Source organism: Schistocerca americana, chromosome 5 (assembly GCF_021461395.2).
Source record: "Schistocerca americana isolate TAMUIC-IGC-003095 chromosome 5, iqSchAmer2.1, whole genome shotgun sequence".
Classification (NCBI taxonomy): domain Eukaryota; kingdom Metazoa; phylum Arthropoda; class Insecta; order Orthoptera; family Acrididae; genus Schistocerca; species Schistocerca americana.
Window position 1 is genome coordinate 214,583,104 of NC_060123.1, and position 22,417 is coordinate 214,605,520.

The window sequence follows — 22,417 nt, forward strand, 5'->3', positions numbered from 1 at the left end:
AATGATGTCTATGCACTTATCCAAAAAGAAATAGTTGAAAAACCACACTATTCGTTGTGGAATAGAAATTGGTTTGCTTTTCTCATAGTCTGTAAGCTATCCAAAATGCTTAACATGGCAACTCAATATTATTAGCTGGAAAAGCGCTCATTGGGACGTCATTACAATGATAGACGCAAGGAAGATATCGTGTATTTGTTTTCTGACGAACGAGAATTAATGCCGGCTGAACTAAAGGCGACCATTATGGAAAAAACTGAACTAAGGATAAGTAGAGTAGTGACAATTTTTCATAGCCGAAATCACCAATTATTTTGATTCATTAAGTCTCTTAATAAAATGGGGGAATCATTTGGTAACACGCATGACTGACAAAACTAATGCTTTTCAAACAGCTTAATGGAATTCAGCTAGGTAGTACTAACAGCGACAGCCGATATTTCGGCGGGAGCACACCCCGCCATTTTCAAGGCAAACTGCAACGGACAGGCGATATACAGGCAAATTTAAAACCTCGGTTCCCGGACTATTACAGGAAAGATAACACATACACTGAACACTAGTGCCACCAAAGATGACCCAAGTCAGAGATATCGATCGTGAGACTACAAACTAGCAGGTGAGGTAACATTGACTCTGTTCCTCTGTTTTTTGACAAGATTCAAATGTTTCAAATGGCTCTGAGCACTATGGGACTTAACATCTGAGGTCATCAGTCCCCTAGAACTTAGAACTAATTAAACCTAACTGACCTAAGGACATCACACACATCCATGCCAGAGCCAGGATTCGAACCTGTGACCCTAGCGGTCGCGCGGTTCCAGACTGAAGCGCCTAGAACCGCTCGGCCACACCGGCCGACTTTTGACAAGGGAGAGAGCAGGATTCCAAACAGAGTGTAAACGAAAACCTCCATTCCTGTTTACGAAGTTGTTCGCTAATCTAATCTCAACTGCCTCCTTAATAACACTGTCCCAATAGCTGGACATGCATGCCAATATCTCGGTGTTGTTGTATAACACAGTGTGACCAGTATCCAAGCAATGTTCGGCATTGGCTTCTGTAATCGTGTGTGCCGTTTATGCTCAGTACATCGGTCCTCCACGGCCCTGGTAGTATGACCAATGTATGCCATGCCACAGCTACAAGGTATGCGATATATACCCGCCTTACGCAAACCAAGATCATTCTTAACGGAACCTAAAAGCACGCTGATTTTAGATGGAGGTCGGAAAACACATTTCACACCGTATTTCCGTAAAATACGAAGGCCACACCTTTTCTTATACCCTGTAAAATCTCCTACTCTGTGGCATCAGCGAAACAGTTTTAGTTCAATGTTTGACACGAAAGCAGATTTCTCGAAATGTGCAAACCTGATATCGCGCGAACGCATTGTTTCATTAGTGATCCATCAATTTCCGTGTATCACACACGTGAAAATTGTCTTAGTATATCCACATATAAAGCATTGTGGACAGTTCTCTGTTTACTCAGTATTAATCACTATCTTTCTGTAGTTCACACACATATTGATTTCAATAATATATATCCGCGTCTACAGGCACGAAAACCAACACACCAGCTATGCCACATGTCAACAATCAGCGTTCATCTAGTCACCACCCTATCACTAGAGATGGCAGCTATCGCTGAAGCAACCGTCTTTCGATTTTAAACGTGCTCAAAATAACCGGTTCTAGAACAACTGATTTTGGTTTTTTTTTTTTTTGCGTATTACTCCCTAGAAATCGAACAAAAAATGTTTGCCTCTCTCAGTTTCAAGACACATAGAATCACAATATTAAATTAAATGGGCAAGTAAAAGAAAACTTAGTCCGTCCTTGTTTCTAAAATTAACCACTTTCGGCTGTATATGAACTTTTACACAAACACAACCGAATTGTGATTTCAAATTACATTTTCAGGAGTACATAGGTCAATAAAACATTTAGACCCTGATAGTGGAAAGAGGGGAATTCAGCCGTCTCAAAATAAAATCCTGCAGCCCGCAAGATGCAGGGCGTTGTAGTTCAAACGGATCAGTTGAAACACTGACAGGTTAAAAGCGCGTTTCGTTCATACGAGGAAGAGGCGGACAGCAACCCTCCAACTGCCTCACCGCTGAGAGTTGCTGTTCGCCGTTTTCCGGTATAAAGGAAAACCTGTCAGCTTTTCAACTTGTCCGTTAGAACTATAACGCCTTCTTGTTGCAGGTTGCAGGATTTTATTTTGGGAAGGTTGAGCCCTTTCCTTCCCGTTTCAGAGCTTAAATGTTTTACCGACGTATGTGCACCTGAAGATATGATTTGAAATCACGAGACCAGTCGTGTTCCTGTAAAACTTCAAAAACAGCTGAGAGCTGTTTATTTCAGAAGCATGAATTACTTCAGCTGCGGTTGCCCTCAACAGAAAACTATTTGTTAGTCCGTCCTCCGTTCGCTGCTTTTCTCAAAACGTGATACAAAAAATCACCATTATTCTCCTAGTGATGCAAATTTTTTGAAACTCTGCTCAAAAATTAGTCCGTTTTCAAAGGATACAAGCGTATAAAGGCTTGTTATGTAGACACAAGCACCAGATCAGCTACTTTCTGTTTTTATTTTATTCTATGAATGAATTAAGTTTTTAATTTACAGGGTCATTATAATTGAAGTCAAACTTTCAAACGGCTATAGAAATAACACCACTGATCGGAATGACGCCAAACTGCAACGGAATATTATCGGAGAACGGGGAAAACGTAAGGCAGAATAAAAATAAGTAGTTATAAAAATGTAGCCATAGATGGCGCTGTAAGCATCACAATTTGACAGTGGTCGATTACATATAACAAACGAATCATACAGCAATGCCTAAGGTGTACGTTTGACGTTAAACAAACTGTACTACCCAGTGTGCATGGTTGTACAGGTATGATACTGTTAGTTACGTAAGCCTAACCACCACGACAAGGTCATATCACATCGGATGGGAAGAATCGGTTTTTAATTGTCCTGAGGCCAAAAACCGCATATAAAGCATCAATCACATCGGTTTTTAATTGTTCTGAGGCCAAAAACAGCATACAAAGCATCAATCAAAATCAAATCGGAATATTAATTTCCGTGTGACTGACGCAAAATATGTTGAATATGCTGTCCAACGTTTTCTGCAACAAGTTGAAATCGAGAAACAGCATGTTCCACAACTGATCGAAGTGTTTCCGGGCTCACGTTCAGAATGTCCCATAAATGATCGAAGTGTTTCCTGGGTAACGTCCAGAATGTGTTGCGCAATGCGTGCCTTCAATGCAGCTAAGTTTGCCATCGAAACACTGAACACAACATCTTTGAGATGGCCTCACAGCCAGAAGTCACACGGATTAAGATTAGGTGACCGGGACGGCCAGACCGGAGGGAAACTGCTGCTGACAATTCTAGCATTTCCGAAATGGCGCTTCAGCAGCTGCTTAACTGGATTAGCAATGTGCGGAGGTGCGCCATCTTGCATAAAAATGATCCCATCCACACATCCATGCTGATGAAGAGCTGGAATGACATGGTTGCGCGAAAGACAATCATAGCGCTTGCCAGTGACGGTACAGGTAACAGGACCGGTAGCACCTGTCTCTTCGACATACTGGACTCGCATTCTGGAGGACGACGGTTCAATCCCGCGTCCGGCCATCCTGATTTAGGTTTTCCGTGATTTCCCTAAATCGCTCCAGGCAAATGCCGGGATGGTTCCTTCGACAGGGCACGGCCGACTTCATTCCCCATCCTTCCCTGATTCGATGAGACCGATGACCTTGCAGTTTGGTTTCTTCCGCCAAACAACCCAACCTGTCTCTTCGAAAAAATATGGCCCTATGATAAATGATGCAGTAACATAATATATCAAAAAAACTGACAGCGTCCACTAACATGGACCAAGTATAAAACTTCTCATAAATTTCCAGTGTTAATGACGTTTAAATCAACCTAAAAGTAGAAGTTTATTAACACAGAATGTCGGCCCGCTGGAAACAAACGGAAACCAAACGATAGTTGTCAAAAATCCAAAAGTAAAATTTAGCACTGCAAGAAGTCACTTATTGCATAAGTTTGATGAAGTTATTAAACTAATTTGTGTGCTGCTGGTTTGGTTGGTACCTGCGAGAGAGAATAGGAACTTTAGCTGAATGACACATTACGAGCGAATTTGGATAAACAGGGTGGTAAGAAAGAACCTGAAAACCTTGCAAGGCTGTTGCATAGAAGGTTATGTTGAGAAATATTTGTTAAGGAAAAAATCCTGTACGTTGCAGCGTTCCAGAGTTATTTAGCCTTGAAGTTAGCCAACTAGGCCGTTGCGCGCGCAAATTTAAGCAGAGACGGTGTCGCCAGACGTATTGTTCGATTAGCTTCCTAAAACCGAACAAGAGATTGGATCTGGAAGGAGCCAAAAGTCGAGCACTATGTGCGCTATTGGCTACGCTATAAGAACGGCTGACGCTAATTTATCTGTCTGGCTGCTTAAATTTGCACGTGCAACGGTCTGATTGGCTAACTGCAATGCTAATTAACTCGGAAACGGCGCAAAGTATCTAATTTTTTCTCAACAATTGTTTCTCACCACAACCGCGCAGGTGGGCCTTCAGACGGTCAAAGAGGTAAAAATCAGACAGAGCCAAGTCCGGACTGTAGGGAGGATGAGGAACAATTTTCCAAACCATTTTCCCGATTTCTCCTGCGTCATAAGGGCTGTGTGGGGTTTGGCACTGTCATGGTGCAGTGTGATGAGCAGACCCTGAAGCTGTGATCTGTGGGTCTTGAAGGCACGGCGCAGCTTGTCCAGTGACAAACAGCAACGATCCCGGTAAATTGTGGAGCCAGATTCCAAAAAGCAATGAAAATGACACCACAGTGATTCCAGAAGAAGTAGGCCATCACATTTCGACCTGCTGTTCGTAAGAGTCTTGGTTTCTTCTTCCGAGGGGAACCCGGATGACGTCACTCCATGGATTGGGTTTTGCTCTCAGGTTAGGACAAAAACAACCATGTTTCAACCTGGGTAATGACGCCGTGAAAACACTGTTTCCACTCTTCAGTAAAGGTCTTCATGAGGCCCTCGCTCACATTCTTCCTAATCGTTTTCATTTCTCTTGTCAACAATCTAGGCACCCAACGTGCACAGATTTTTCTGTACCCTAGGTGACTGTTTGGGTCATCAGTCTATTGACTGGTTTGATGCGGCCCGCCACGAATTCCTTTCCTGCGATAACCTCTTCATCTCAGAGTAGCACTTGCAACCTACGTCCTCAATTATTTCCTTGACGTATTCCAATCTCTGTCTTCCTCTACAGTTTTTGCCCTCTACAGCTCCCTCTAGTACCATGGAAGTCATTCCCTCATGTCTTAGCAGATGTCCTATCATCCTGTCCCTTCTCCTTATCAGTGTTTTCCACATATTCCTTTCCTCTCCGATTCTGCGCAGAACCTCCTCATTCCTTACCTTATCAGTCCACCTAATTTTCAACCTTCGTCTATAGCACCACATCTCAAATGCTTCGATTCTCTTCTGTTCCGGTTTTCCCACAGTCCATGTTTCACTACCATACAATGCTGTACTCCAGACGTACATCCTCAGAAATTAAGGCCGGTATTTGATATTAGTAGACTTCTCTTGGCCAGAAATGCCTTTTTTGCCATAGCGAGTCTGCTTTTGATGTCCTCCTTGCTCCGTCCGTCATTGGTTATTTTACTGCCTAGGTAGCAGAATTCCTTAACTTCATTGACTTCGTGGCCATCAATCCTGATAAGTTTCTCGCTCTTCTCATTTCTACTACTTCTCATTACCTTCGTCTTTCTCCGATTTACTCAAACCATACTGTGTACTCATTAGATTGTTCATTCCGTTCAGCAGATCATTTAATTCTTGTTCACTTTCACTCAGGATAGCAATGTCATCAGCGAATCGTATCATTGATATCATTTCACCTTGTATTTTAATTCCACTCCTGAACCTTTCTTTTATTTCCATCATTGCTTCCTCGATGTACCGATTGAAGAGTAGGGGCGAAAGGCTACAGCCTTGTCTTACACCCTTCTTAATACGAGCACTTCGTTCTTGATCGTCCACTCTTATTATTCCCTCTTGGTTGATGTACATATTGTATATGACCCGTCTCTCTCTATAGCTTACCCCTACTTTTTTCAGAATCTCGAACAGCTTGCACAATTTTATATCGTGGAACGCTTTTTCCAGGTCGACAAATCCTATGAAAGTGTCCTGATTTTTCTTTAGCCTTGCTTCCATTATTAGCCGTAACGTAAGAATTGCCTCTCTCGCCCCCCTTTACTTTTCCTAAAGCCAAACTGATCGTCACCTAGCGCATTCTCAATTCTTGTTTCCATTCTTCTGTATATTATTCTTGTAAGCAGCTTCGATGCATGAGCTGTTAAGCTGATTGTGCGATAATTCTCGCACTTGTCAGCTCTTGCCGTCTTCGGAATTGTGTGGATGATGCTTTTCCGAAAGTCAGATGGTATATCGCCAGGCTCATATATTCTACACACCAACGTGAATAGCCACTTCCCCCAATGATTTTAGAAATTCTGATGGAATGTTATCTATCCCTTCTGCCTTATTTGACCGTAAGTCCTCCAAAGCTCTTTTAAATTCCGATTCTAATACTGGATCCCCTATCTCTTCTAAATCGTTTCCTGTTTCTTCTTCTATCACATCAGACAAATCTTCACCCTCATAGAGGCTTTCAATGTATTCTTTCCACCTATCTGCTCTCTCCTCTGCATTTAACAGTGCAATTCCCGTTGCACTCTTAATGTTACCACCGTTGCTTTTAATGTCACCAAAGGTTGTTTTGACTTTCCTGTATGCTGAGTCTGTCCTTCCGACAATCATGCCTTTTTCGATGTCTTCACATTTTTCCTGCAGCCATTTCGTCTTAGCTTCCCTGCACTTCCTATTTATTTCATTCCTCAGCGACTTGTATTTCTGTATTCCTGATTTTCGCGGGACATGTTTGTACTTCCTCCTTTCATCAATCAACTGAAGTATTTCTTCTGTTACCCATGGTTTCTTTGCAGCTACCTTCTTTGTACCTATGTTTTCCTTCCCAACTTCTGTGATGGCCCTTTTTAGATGTGTCCATTCCTCATTAACTGTACTGCCTACTGCGCTATTCCTTATTGCTGTATCTATAGCGTTAGAGAACTTCAAACGTATCTCGTCATTTCTTAGTACTTCCGTATCCCACTTCTTTGCGTATTGATTCTTCCTGACTAATGTCTTGAACTTCAGCCTACTCTTCGTCACTACTATATTGTGATCTGAGTCTATATCTGCTCCTGGGTACGCCTTACAATCCAGTATACGATTTCGGAATCTCTGTCTGACCATGATGTAATCTAATTGAAATCTTCCCGTATCTCCCTGCCTTTTCCAAGTATACCTCCTTCTCTTGTGATTCTTGAACAGGGTATTCGCTATTACTAGCTGAAACTTGTTACAGAACCCAATTAGTCTTTCTCCTCTTTCATTCCTTGTCCCAAGCCCATATTCTCCTGTAACCCTTTCTTCTACTCCTTCCCCTACAACTGCATTCCAGTCACCCATGACTATTAGATTTTCGTCCCCCTTTACATACTGCATTACCCTTTCAATATCCTCATACACTTTCTCTATCTGTTCATCTTCAGTTTGCGACGTCGGCATGTATACCTGAACTATCGTTGTCGGTGTTGGTCTGCTGTCGATTCTGATTAGAACAACCCGGTCACTGAACTGTTCACAGTAACACACCCTCTGCCCTACCTTCCTATTCATAACGAATCCTACACCTGTTATACCATTTTCTGCTGCTGTTGATATTACCCGATACTCATCTGACCAGAACTCCTTGTCTTCCTTCCACTTCACTTCACTGACCTCTACTATATCTAGATTGAGCCTTTGCATTTCCCTTTTCAGATTTTCTAGTTTCCCTACCACGTTCAAGCTTCTGACATTCCACGCCCCGACTCGTAGAACGTTATCCTTTCGTAGATTATTCAATCTTTTTCTCATGGTAACCTCCCCCTTGGCAGTCCCCTCCCGGAGATCCGAATGGAGGACTATTCCGGAATCTTTTGCCAATGGAGAGATCATCATGACACTTCAATTACAGCCCACATGTCCTGTGGATACACGTTACGTGATACCACACTACCCAGTGACAAATGAGTCATTTCAGCAAGCTGTCATGTCGTCACACATCTGTCATTTTGGATTATTTGATCAGTGGTCTCCTTATTCAAATCACTCACTGCCGTCGACAGTCTACCGCATCGTGGATTGTGCAGTAGGGAGAAATCACCTTCTTTAAACCTCTGAAACCACCGCTGGATACTGCTGCTATCCACTGTGTCCTCCTCATAAACAGGGAGCAGCTTCCTGTGAATCGATGTGGCAGTGTCATCGCCGTTCTTGAAGAGGAACTCCATCACCGAAGGTTGTCGAAACCTGACATCTACTTCACGGTCCATTATGGATCACGTGTAAAGAAAAGAAAACACTTTTATATACCAACTTATAGCTAAATGTTTCAAGTATGTTCACAAAAAAAATAAAAAAATTAGAGACGACTGAGCAAAACCTTTTGACGCCATTTGTACGTCTTTCCGTAGATGATACGGAGAGTAGCATGTAAACATTCGACCTGCTTCTCAGTTTTCGAGATACTCGTTCACATCCTCTGCGTAATAACAAGTCGCTTATCTCAATCATATGCACCCCGTATCTTCGCTAGTGTGATCCCCCTTCCGTGGTTGTCGGCAGCTCGTGGTCTCGCGGACACCTTCTCGGTTCCCGAGCGCGGGGTCAGGGATTTTCACCTGCCTCGAGATGACGGGGTGTTTGTGTTGTCCTCATCATTTCGTCATCATTCATGAAAGTTGTGAGATTGGACTGAGCAAAGGTTGGGAATTTGTACGGGCGCTGATAACCGCGCAGTTGAGCGCCGCACAAACCAAACACCATCGTCATCACCACTTTCCGTGGTTGCTCCGCTTACGTACTTTCGTTACCGCGTCACATGCCCGCAACGGCACAACGCGGCATCCAACGTCGTTGTGCGCAGCGGTCATAATGTTTCGGCTTATCGGTGTACGAGTATATTACTCATTCTATTTTCGAGTTACCTTCCCTAATTTTAAACAGCTCTGAGAAGAACTCCGTAACAGAGTGTTGATGGAGCTTGAGAAAAGCGTTTCTGCAAATGGGACGGAGAAAACTGGATTTTGATATGTTATCTGTATTTTTTATGAAAGAGATTTCGATGAAAAATTTTTTTTTTACCGTATTTCATTATTCGTTTACCAACCTGCCAGTATACGCACGTTAAGTGAGAATTGGTAGAAGCCGACCTCGGGGAAGATCAGTTTGGATTCCGTAGAAATGTTGGAAAACGTGAGGCAATACTGACCCTACGACTTATCTTAGAAGAAAGATTAAGGAAAGGCAAACCTACGTTTCTAGCATTTGTAGACTTAGAGAAAGCTTTTGACAATGTTGACTGGAATACTCTTTCACATTCTGAAGGTGGCAGGGGAAAAATAAGCAAGGGACTTGGAAGAGCAATTGAACGGAATGGACAGTGTCTTGAAAGGAGGATATAAGATGAACAGCAACAAAAGCAAAACGAGGATAATGGAATATAGTCGAATTAAGTCGGGTGATGCTGAGGGAATTAGGTTAGGAAATGAGACACTTAAAGTAGTAAAGGAGTTTTGCTATTTGGGGAGCAAAATAACTGATGATGGTCGAAGTAGAGAGGATATAAAATGTAGACTGGCAATGGCAAGGAAAGCGTTTCTGAAGAAGAGAAATTTGTTATCATCGAGTTTAGATTTAAGTGTTAGAAAGCCGTTTGTGAAAGTATTTGTATGGAGTGTGGCCATGTATGGAAGTGAAACGTGGACGATAAATAGTTTGGACAAGAAGAGAATAGAAGCATTCGAAATGTGGTGCTACAGAAGAATGCTGAAGATAAGATGGGTAGATCATGTAACTAATGAGGAGGTATTGAATAGGATTGGGGAGAAGAGAAGTTTGTGGCACATCTTGACTAGAAGAAGGGATCGGTTGGTAGGACATGTTCTGAAGCATCAAGGGATCACCAATTTAGTACTGGAGGGCAGCGTGGAGGGTAAAAATCGTAGAGGGAGACTAAGAGATGAATTCACTAAACAGATTCAGAAGGATGTAGGCTGCAGTAGGTACTGGGAGATGCAGATGCTTGCGCAGGACAGAGTAGCATGGAGAGCTACATCAAACCAGTCTCAGGACTGAAGACCACAACAACTCAACAACTGAGAAATGTTTTCTTATAGAAAGTACCTTGGCATTTTCCTTAGGCAATTTTTGTAAATCATGGAAACAAATCCTGGATGGCAAAACACGGATTTGAACTTCCGTCTTCCCGAACACAAGGCCAGTGCCTTGCTACAGCGCCACCTCGCTCCCTTCCGAATCGCTTCCGAAGTACAAGAGAGAGAGAGAGAGAGAGAGAGAGAGAGAGAGAGAGAGAGAGAGAGAGAGAGAAGTTCCCGCGAAGCGGCTGGGATCGATGTAGGCAGAAAGCTACGCGCAGCGGCGTTCCGAGATGATGCCGGCTTCCAGAGCGCCGGCTGCGTTGTTATCGGGCAATCGCGCTTCGCCAACTTAGCTCGCCGAGTATCGGCTGCTGCCTCCAACGAAGTTTGCAGAACCAGATAGCGAGGCGGATCCAGATCTGCGCTCCAGGTCTTCCCACGACGGAGCAGGCGGACGCCTGTTCGCAACAGTTGGTAAACACCGAACGCCGTTAGCAAGGCGACGTAAAGTAGCGCCGGAAACCTTTCCATAACCGAGCGCCGTTCCACTCCAGTGGCGCACAATGACACCTTTGAATATTTCCAGAGCTGAATGGCACGGTTACCGGAGTCCAGCTGACTTGACGGTTCCAATTACGAATTCATTTTTCCGACTGACCTAGTCTGGTTCATTAGAAACTTCAATCGATGATCTTGGGAGGATGATCGGGTGGGAAAGAAAATTCGAAACAGTAAAGAAGAAATACCCCTATAAATACCAGAAACGGGCAACAAGTAACACATCTTTTTTTCTGGAAGCCGGTTTGTTTTGTTCAGGATTCTAATACTTTATTTTTTCACTGTTATTTTCTCTACAAACCCCTATTTTCAACGTAATCTCCATTCAATGCGATGGTCTTACTCCATCTTACTCGGAGGGCTTGTACGCCTGTACGGTACCATTCTACTGGTCGATGTCGGAACCAGCGTATTGCTGCATCAATAACCTCTCGACCATCGCGAACTGCTTCTCTTGGGGTCCATCCTTCATTGGAGCAAAGAAATGAAAGTCTTCTGTTAGGAAAACACCTTTGAATACCCCAGCTGGTGGAAGAGTGTGCCAGCTCTACCAGGAGAGACGCCCAGTTGTGCAGCAGCGAGGTGATTGATTGTGATCTGTCGATCACCTCGAATGAGTATGTCCGCACATTCCAAGATTGCAGGAGTCACATATGTGTGCAGAGGGCTAGCACGTGGGAGATCGGATAGGTTTGCGCGACCTTGTTGCGATGGTGACAGATGCCTCGCACGACGACTCACCGTGCTTTTGTTCACCTCCTGGTCTTCTGTAAGAGCTTGCGAATATCTGCGATGCTCTGAGCGTCCGCAACTCAATGACAGCTCTCTGCTTGGAACGCACCTGCGTTGCAGGCACCATTTTGAAAGGCTACGAATAGTGCCGCCACCTATGGGAACTACATGAAACTATAGGGACTGAAGCGGGAATATTCCATGACGTCCCACTACAAATTCCGCATTTTTCAACCAAAATGGCCGAGAAAAATGCGTTACTTATTGGATGCCACTCGTATATGTGAAGAAACTAATTGGTTTTAATTAATGAAATGATGCTTTATATAAAGTGAGTTTGTAAACAAGGTCCACTCATCATACATGCAAAAGTTATAAAATGTTAAAGCCGGCCACAATACACTAACGCTTGGTCCAACACTGCCAATATACCCTCCTCCTAACGTTGTGTCGAAACTAAGGAATGAAGATCAGGATTTAACAATCCGTCGACGACGAAGTCATTCGAGATGCATCAGGGTTCGGATTGAGGGTAGGTAAAACGCACTCATGATCCAGTCACATTTCCACACCACATATAACAGTAAATCAAGATGCCATTCTGTTACTAATGACATTAGGGAATGGCTTGTAGCCTGTGTAGGATAATGTACATGTGGGTTTTTTAGGTTAGAGAATTCCCTCCCTAGGCTCGACAAGACGACTCCTGATACGCGACAAGGTAGTAGTAGGCAAAACGCAACAGGGAATAACAATATTAATGTGGTAATAGTAAACTGCATGAGCGTCTATAGAAAGGTCCCAGAACTGCTCTCATTAATTAACGGTCACAATGCCCACATAGTACTAGGGACAGAAAGTTGGCTGAAACCAGATGTAAACAGTAATGAAATTCTAAACTCAGATGGGAATGTATACCGCAGAGATAGGCTGGACAGTGAAGTTGGAGGCGTGTTCATAGCGATAAAAAGTGCAATAGTATAGAAGGATATTGACCGAGATCCGAAATGGGAAATAATTTGGATGAAGGTCACGTTAAAGCAGGCTCAAACATGGTAATTGGATGTCTCTATTGGCCCCCTGGCTCAGCAGCTGTTGTGGCAGAGCACCTGAAGGAAAATTTGGAAAATTTTTCGACTAAATTTCCCCACCATGTTATAGTTCTGGGTAGAGATTTTAATTTGCCGGATATAGACTGGGAGACTCAAACGTTTATAACGGGTGGCAGGGACAAAGAATCCAGTGAAATTTTTTTAGATGCATTATATGAAAACTACCTTGAGCAGTTAAACAGAGAACCGACTCGTGGCGATAACATATTAGACCTTTTGGTGACAAACAGGCCCGAACTATTTGAAACAGTTAACGCAGAACAGGGAATCAGCGATCATAAAGCGGTTACTACATCGATGATTTCAGCCGTAAATAGAAATATTAAAAAAGGTAGGAAGAGTTTTCTGTTTAGCAAAAGTGACAAAAAGCAGATTTCAGAGTACGTCGCGGCTCAACACAAAAGTTTTGTCTCAAGTACAGATAATGTTAAGGATCAGTGGACAAAGTTCAAAACCATCGTACAATACGCATTAGATGAGTATGTGCCAAGCAAGATCGTAAGAGATGGAAAAGAGCCACCGTAGTACAACAACCGAGTTAGAAAACTGCTGCGAAAGCAAAGGGAACTTCACAGCAAACATAAATATAGCCAAAGCCTTGCAGACAAACAAAAATTACGCGAAGCGAAATGTAGTGTAAGGAGGGCTACGCGAGAGGCGTTCAATGAATTCGAAAGTAATGTTATATGTACTGACATGGCAGAACATCCTAAGAAATTTTGGTCTTATGTCAAAGCGGTAGGTGGATCAAAACAAAATGTGCAGACACTCTGTGACCAAAATGGTACTGAAACAGAGGATGACAGTCTAAAGGCCGAAATATTAAATGTTTTTTTCCAAAGCTGTTTCACAGAGGAAGACTGCACTGTACTTCCTTCTCTAGATTGTCGCACAGATGACAAAATGGTAGATATCGAAAGGGATGTCAGAGACACAGATAAACAATTAAAATCGCTCAAAAGAGGAAAGGCCGCTGGACCTGATGGGATACCAGTTCGATTTAACACAGAGTACGCGAAGGAACTTGCCCCCCTTCTTGCAGCGGTGTACCGTAGGTCTCTAGAAGAGCGTAGCGTTCCAAAGGATTGGAAAAGGGCACACGTCATCCCCGTTTTCCAGAAGGGACGTCGAACAGATGTGCAGAACTATAGACCTATGTCTCTAACGTCGATCAGTTGTAGAATTTTGGAACACGTATTATGTTCGAGTATAATGACTTTTCTGGAGACTAGAAATCGATACTGTAGGAATCAGCATGGGTTTCAAAAAAGACGATCGTGTGAAACCCAGCTCGCGCTATTCGTCCACGAGACTTAGAGGACCATAGACACGGGTTCCCAGGTAGATGCCATGTTTCTTGACTTCCGCAAGGCGTTCGATACAGTTCCCCACAGTCGTTTAATGAACAAAGTAAGAACATCTGGACTATCAGACCAATTGTGTGATTGGACTGAAGAGTTCCTAGATAACAGAACGCGGCATGTCATTCTCAATGGAGAAAAGTCTTCCGAAGTAAGAGTGATTTCAGGTGTGCCGCAGGGGAGTGTTGTAGAACCGTTGCTATTCACAATATACGTAAATGACCTTGTGGATGACATCGGAAGTTCACTGAGGCTTTTTGCGGATGATGCTGTGGTATATCGAGAGGTTGTAACAATGGAAAATTGTACTGAAAAGCAGGAGGATCTGCAGCGAATTGACGCATGGTGCAGGGAATGGCAATTGAATCTCAATGTAGACAAGTGTTCTGAGCTGCGAATACATAGAAAGAAAAATGCTTTATCATTTAGCTACAGTATAGCAGGTCAGCAACTGTAAGCAGTTAATTCCATAAATTATCTGGGAGTAGGCATTAGGAGTGATTTAAAATGGAATGATCATATAAAGATGATCGTCGGTAAAGCAGATGCCAGACTGAGATTCATTGGAAGAACCCTAAGGGAATGCAATCCGAAAACAAACGAAGTAGGTCACAGTACACTTGTTCGCCCACTACTACTGTGTAAGCCAAGGATTTCTACTAGGCTTTGTCTTTGTACCTCTTTGGTCCTCAGCTGCCTTGACTATTTTACATCTCAGAGCTATCCATTCGTCTTCTACTGTATTCCTTTCCCCTGTTCTGGTCATTCGTTCCCTAAAGCACCCTTTGAAAATCCGTATAACCTCCGATTCCTTCATCTTATCCATGTCCCTTCTTAATTTTTCTGCCTTTTTGCAATTTCTTTAGTTTTAATCTGCAGTTCATAACCAATAATTGTGGTCACAATCAACATCTTCCCCTTGAAATGTCTTACAATTTAAAATCTCGTCCTAAATCTCTTGCATTATAAATCAATCCGAAAACATTCAGTGTCTCCAGGTCGCTTTCACGTATAGAACTTTCTTTCATGTTTCCTAAACTAAGTGTTAGCGATGATTAAATTATGCTCTCTGCAAAAATCTACTACTTGGCTTCCTCTTCCATTCCTTTCCGCCAAGTCACATTCACCTACAATTTTTCCTATTGTTGAATTCCAATCCCTCATAACAATTACATTTTCGTCTTCCTTAATTATTTGAGGAATTTCTGTTATCTTATGATATATTTCTTCAATATTATTAAACCTACTCCTAAATTACCCCTCTTTGATTTTGTACTTATAACCCTTTATTCACGTGACCAGAAGTCCTGTTCCTGCTGACACTGAACCTGACAAAGTCCCACTATATCTAAATTCAACATTTCTGTTTTCTCTTTTGAAGTTGTCTAACCTACCTACCCGATTAAGGGATCTAACATTCCACGCTCCGATCTGTGGAATGTCAGTTTCGTTTCTCCTGTTGGTGACAATGTCTTGAGCAGTCCCCGCCCAGAGATCCGGAATATTTTACCCAGAGGATACCATTACCATTTAACCATACGGTAGAGCTCCATGCCCTGGGGAAGAATTACGGCTGCAGTTTTCCCTTGCTTTCAGGCGTTAGCAGCAGCAGCACAGCAAGGTCGTTTTGGTTGATGTTTAGGCCAGATCAGTCAGTCATCCGAACTGTTGCCCCTGCAACTACTGAAAAGGCTGCTGCTCCTTTTCAAGAACCACACGTCTGTCTGGCCTCTCAGCAGATACCACTCTGATGTGGTTGCACCTACGATAAGGCTATCTGTATCGCTGAGGCACGCAAGCTAGCCGACGAACTGCAAGGTCGATGGTTGACGGGGTCTTGGAGGGGAGGGAAGGGGGGGCGGGGTAGGATGCAACGGTATAGGCACGTAATTTGTAAAACTGTCCTACAATCCTTCATAAAGACGAGAATAACCTCCTCTTTTCTTCCCTTCGTTTCTCCAGCAAACTACGATAAACTACTACTAGAAGGGCAACAAGTTCTTTCGCATAATCTTTGTAGAATCCTACAGGGTTTGTATCTAGTCCTGATGTCTTTCCACTGCTAAGCGATTGTAGTTGCTTTTCTACGCTGTGGTCGGTTGTCTCAATATCTGCCGCTTAGACACTCGTACGATGGTTAAAAAGAGGGGCCGTATTATCATCTTTGGCGGTTAAACAATTTCTGCAGAAGAAATTCGGTATTTCGGCCCTCTCTCCGTTATCTTCCTTTTCGGTACCAGTGACTGAATGACTGAGTAGATGATTTCGAACAGGTTTTAAGTAAGCCTAAAACCTCTTTGGGTTTTTACTCAAATCAGTGGACAAAATTTTACTTTTAAAGTCATTGAACGCTTAGTCTCCTTACGCTCATTTTCGCTTAGTTCATCTTTTGTTATGTATGTTATGTAATGTGGTGTGCAGCAGACAGAAACTAATGTTATGACTGTTTACAACCTGTCTCAGTTAGTGGTGACAGATAGAAGGGAACCAAATTGCAGTGATGTGAGAGTGGTACAGATAACTAGGTGTGGTAGTAGGTGCAGTCTTTATTAACAGAAGACAAGACATACATATAGTGATGGAAAATGGTACTGTGTTGGATATATAATAATCAATGTTGCATCATTAGTTGCCGATGTATACAATAAATGCATTGATAATAATAATTTGCATAAGAATGACTACAGCCTGTGTTTAACTTACAGGTAATAGACTACAATGTAATAAATATATTACGGTATTCATCGGGTTACCTTCCATTTGGAAAGCGGTTGCACTCAGCGACTGTTATATTGACTTGTAAATTATAGATTGCAGCCATCAGTCGTCCTTGCTTAAATTTTATTATGCAGATCTAGGTTTCAGCTAGAAGCTGGCCATTCTCAATGCACCATTATTTTCGCTCAAAGCATGTAAGTTCCTGTTGATCGGGCTTCACCCACAGTTCATTGAATTCTAGTATTCAATGAAATAGCTAGCTGAAATCTAGATCTGCATAATAAAATTTAAGCAAGGACGACTGATTCCTGCAATCTATTACGGTATTGTTGCCACGCTGATATTCATTTGAGGAATTTAAGAAAATGTAATTCACCCGAGGAAGAAGTGACGTGCAAGAAGTAACACAAATTCTGGAGTATTTCTGTACAGTCTGGGACCCTTACAAGGTTGGATTAGTAGAAATGGTAGACAAGATCCAATGAAGAACGGCACGATCCCAGATGGCGTAGTTCAATGTTAAAACGTTCCAGGAAGAGTCAGGCAGCATGTTGATTTGTCCCGTACTTACCACGACGAGAAAATTAAAGCTAATACTCTCTCTCTCCAACCACACACCATCCGCAAATGGATAAGAGAACTGGGGAAATGACTGTGGTACCAAACATACCACCCGCTACACTCCGTAGCAGAGTAGATGTAGATGTAGAAGTATGTGTATTGCTAGTGAAATACCTAGTAAATAATCAGTCATAATGCGAAGAATGTTGAGGCCTATAGCTACAACACTATCGGAAAATTTTACTTTCACTACAAGGGTGTAATACCCTGGACGCATTCCCTGATCGCAGTTTCCTTGAGGGCGCAGTTTTGTTACAAGAAGACAAGATTAGAACGCTCAAAAGAAAAGGGGAAGAGGAATGGAGAGGTAGGAGGAAAGAACAAGAGAAAGAGACGGACTGTATAACATTAAAATGAGAAGGAGACAGAGATGTATCAAAGAAAATCCCAAGGAGAATCAGATTGAACTGTATTCGGCAAATTTTCTATAAGCAATGCCTCTTCTGGATTGAAAGACGCCTATGTCTTGATTTCTGCTGTTAGGTGGAGCCACACTCTCGTTATGACAAACGACCAACGCAACTAAATTGTGAAGGGTATTTTCTGCGTTTGTCGTTTCGTTTGCTATGGCTCTGCGTTGACTGGCAATGAAACAATGAAGAATGAGCTATGTTGCTGCACGCAGTGCGACTTCGTACTGAGTGTTCCTCACGTTTTGAACCATACCCTTAATCCGCCTACCACTTTAATCGCATATTGTTTTTACGGCATTGTATGCACACCAATAGTAAAATTTCGTTATTTCCTTTTGTTTCTGGTGTTGCGCTTTAACGACCAGCATTGTAACTCACTCAGCAACTTACCTCATTCTCCGCACATGGAGTTACCTGCATCGCTGGCACTCGTAAACCTATCACACATCGTTACATACCTACAGACGACTTGTCATCATTATTTGCATTGTGACAACGCTAGTACTATGCTGCGTACTAAACATGTAATCAACTGCTTTTGTTAATTTTATTTATAAATTATATACTACAGTATTATTATATACATTATGCAATGATAAATACATCATTTCTGAAGTCTCGTAAATAAATTCAAACCATTGCTAAAGTAATGGGGGGGGGGGGGACGCATATTTTGTAAAGCAGTTTGCGTGAGAGAATGCTATATTTCACTATGTTACCATAAGTGTATTCTCGTGTTGTTCATTGCAACTGAAAACAGCCAGGTGAACGGTTCCACACGGGTATTCGGAATGAAAGAAAACTCTTATGCCAGAATGGGATTTATGGGGGTTTTCCTGTCAGAGGGTCTTATTTTACGCTCAAGAACTTTTTTCTGCAAAAAATATTTTTTCTTACAATTTTTACTAGCAAATAAAACTACATACCTTGTATACTATTAAACAATTTTTGGGCAGTAATTTGCAGCACAAAAAGCGGCCAAAATACCTCTGCGAGGATTTGAAGTATATGTCTGCAATCAAAATTACACATGTGTAAATTATCACAATTAAATTCTCTATTTCGAGAGCCTCGAAAATCAAATTTCCTGAAGTGCATTTCTAAACGGCAGCCACTTGAAAATGTAGATACTGAAAATAGACGTATTTTGTTGCTTTTAAATGTAAATAAATTACAAACATTATGAGACCGCGTTGTTTTTTGTGGTTCACGGCAAAATTTCGAGTGTCTATTTTATTAAATTCATAACGGCATCCAATTTCACCAAGTAAGTTTAAGATACGTTATCTCGATAAATATGCATTTGAACTCCTGAGTTCGGTTTTTCTGTATACAACAGTAAAATTTTACAACTTACTTTTAATCTGCTAGCCCTGGACAATACAGTGAAACTTCGTCTCATTCGAAGATCTGATTTTCTAAAGAGAGGGTTTTCCTAGTCGCAGTTCTAGCACCGACGCTGCTCTGGACCTAGCGGCGGTCCTTACGCTTCATGCGTTTCTCTTCCATTTTCGTAGCGAATGGGCAAGCCATGGTGCCGGTAACGAGACCCATGGCTTTCATATTAAGCAGGACACCCTTAAATCCGTGTCTAAGAATTACCACACCCGATTGTTTGAAATTAGAACGACTTTTACCCTTTAAACCAGGGGTCTCCAAACTTTTTAGTCTGCGAGCCACATTGACTCCTGCACAAAGTCATAAGGGCCAAGATCCACCTAGTGGGATTAAAGCACCCTAACACTCCATGATCACCGTAATGTAGGGCTAAAGGAAAGATGAAATCACCAATATCTAAGGTTGTGGGAATAGCTAGCACTGAAACGAACTACGATTTTTATTTAATTACATAATTTTGATTGGTGGACGAACCTGACAGAAATTCTGGCGTATTTTGTTCTGGCGAATTTCACTGACCAAAAAGTATGTCACTGCACATTCTTCACAAAAGCGTCCTGCAAAGTTAACGAAATCTCAAAATCATTGTTAGCAACACTATTACTGCAAGACGTAACAGAGGTAGAGTATGTCAACGCATTGTTATTTCAAGCGGCGCAACAATAAGTTTAGTTATGTAGTCTTGTAGCGAGTAGCAGAGCCAGAGCATATACTTCATAGTTATGTTGCGTGATTGTGTCTATGTTGCGAGTGTCTCAGGAGTTTTTTAGTGTTTTATGCGCTGTACTAGTAGGTCAGACGACGAAGTGTGGGACAATTTATTCAAAGTTTGTAATAGAAGAGGCAAGGAAAATCTGAAAATCGAAATACGTATAGCACGACTTGAGTATTTTTTCACTGTATTTTTTAGTGGAACTACAGTGTAATTGTGAGTATTTAATTTAGTAATTAAAGTACCTTAAAAATAAATTCATTGCATTTTGTTTAGGCAGACTGCTCCCTAGTTTTATTAGTATTAAATAGCACAATTTTATTTTCAGGTTACAATCTTTTGTGAAGTTCTGTACAAATATGGAAAAGAAAAGAAAGGTTGACAGTGAATGTAGAATTTTTAAAGAGCAGTGGGGATGTCAATATTTCGTGGTGGAGTCAAGCAACAAACCAATGTGTATTATTTGCAATGAAGCAATATCAGTCTTCAAAGACTACAATATAAAACGTCATTATGAGACTAAGCACTCTCAGAATTACTCAAAGTTTACAGGATGCGAACGATTAGAAATGTATGAGTCTCTGAAACGGCAGCTAAAAACCCAGCAGTCGCTGTTTAAGAAAGTAAATGCTGAACAACAACTCTAACACTGTGAGTTTTCAAGATATAAATTAATTACAGCTATTTTTATACATCAGTTATAACTAAAATATTCAATATCATTATGTACACCAGGTATTGTATTTTCTTTAAATTGCCTTTAAATAAAAATATTTTATACGATATACTTGCTATGTGTATTTTACAACGTAATCAAAAGAAAGTGAAACCTCACTTAAGAAGCATCTTCCATAATGTTTGAGTACTAAGGCTAGTCGCCGAAGTGGCGTCTATTTGAAAGACTTGTACCATAATCGTGAGTAGAATAAAATGCAAAGAACTTTTTTACTTAAAATGTTTTCGCCAAACTAGTCTATTAACCGTTCTTTTCTTTCACTATCGCACGGAGAATGGTCTGCTGTTTATTGTGGATAGCCACAAGTTTAACCATGACCTTTGTAAAGATAGAGCTCCGACAATGTCGCGGTGTATTGGTCGCGATAGGTCTCGAAACTCAATTATTGGCAATATAGGTACCACCTCAAATATTTGGCGGACCAGATACCGGGGATGTCCGGCCAGCTAACGCCGGTTTGCCGGCCCTCGCGGGCCGCTTTCGGCCCGCGGGCCGTAGTTTGGAGACCCCTGCTTTAAACCATGTGTTTTGGAGCACAAGACGAAGTTAATGAATTCAGTGCTTGATTGTTGTTGTGTGTCTAGGCCCCAAGACATCTCTCCATCAAAGTGTCGTCAGATGTTTGTAAAAATGAGTAATAGCTTCAATAACTTCACTCCTCAGTGGTGCCTTATGGTCAAAAGTATCCGGTGCCTCGTTTATCTCAGCTTGCTACCATTCACACCAACATTCAGAACACTAATCACGCTGCGAATTTTCATTCATTCAGCTCTTGTGATCAAGTATCGCCATAGACAATTTTTTAATCTCACTTTTGTCGAAAGCATTTACCTGGGACATCCGATGGGCAAACTGACAAGTACATCACCTACGTCGATATTTTCTTCGACCTAGAATGTTACAATAGCCTTAAAGAGAAATAAAGATCGAGAGGAGTCGCAAACGGCCCAAGCCCGGAGAGCGGCTGTAGTTACTGTTATGCACGTTTCCATTGATTTTCAGGTATGAATAATAATATCCCGATAAAATCCTTTTCCTCATATATTTTTGGGACTATTTGGAGTTAAAAGATGCACAAAAAAAAGATTTTTGAAACATCTACACGGGAAAATCCCCTTAACCGGTGAGGTACAACCCAGTGTTGGCTGCCAGTACAGAGCACACTGTTCACCTCCGTAATGAGGTCGCGCGCAATACACAGGGCGCTTCCACTGTGTCTGCCAGACGAACGGCTGACCTCTGACCCCCTGTAACATTTAAAACGGCGTGAAAATTAATCAACGCGACGTGTCGTCGGTTTCGCTTTGTAGCTCCACGCGATAGCCGGCAAACAGAAACGCAATTTTCAGAATTGGACCCCGTGAGGCAAACAACACCAAGTCAGTTACATCACTAACCCCTTGCTGTTTGTATCTCATGAAGTAGTTGTGTCAGTAGCGAGAGGCTCGCTGCCGTCCAGTACTAAATTGGTGATCCCATGATGCCTCAGAACATGTCCTACCAACCGGTCCCTCCTTCTAGTCAAGTTGTGCCACAAACTCCTCTTCTCCCCAATTCTATACAATACCTCCTCATTAGTTACATGATCTACCCATCTAATCTTCAGCATTCTTCAGTAGCACCACATTTCGAAAGCTTCTATTCTCTTCTTGTCTAAACTATTTATCGTCCACGTTTCACTACCATACATGGCTACACTCCATACAAATACTTTCCATACTT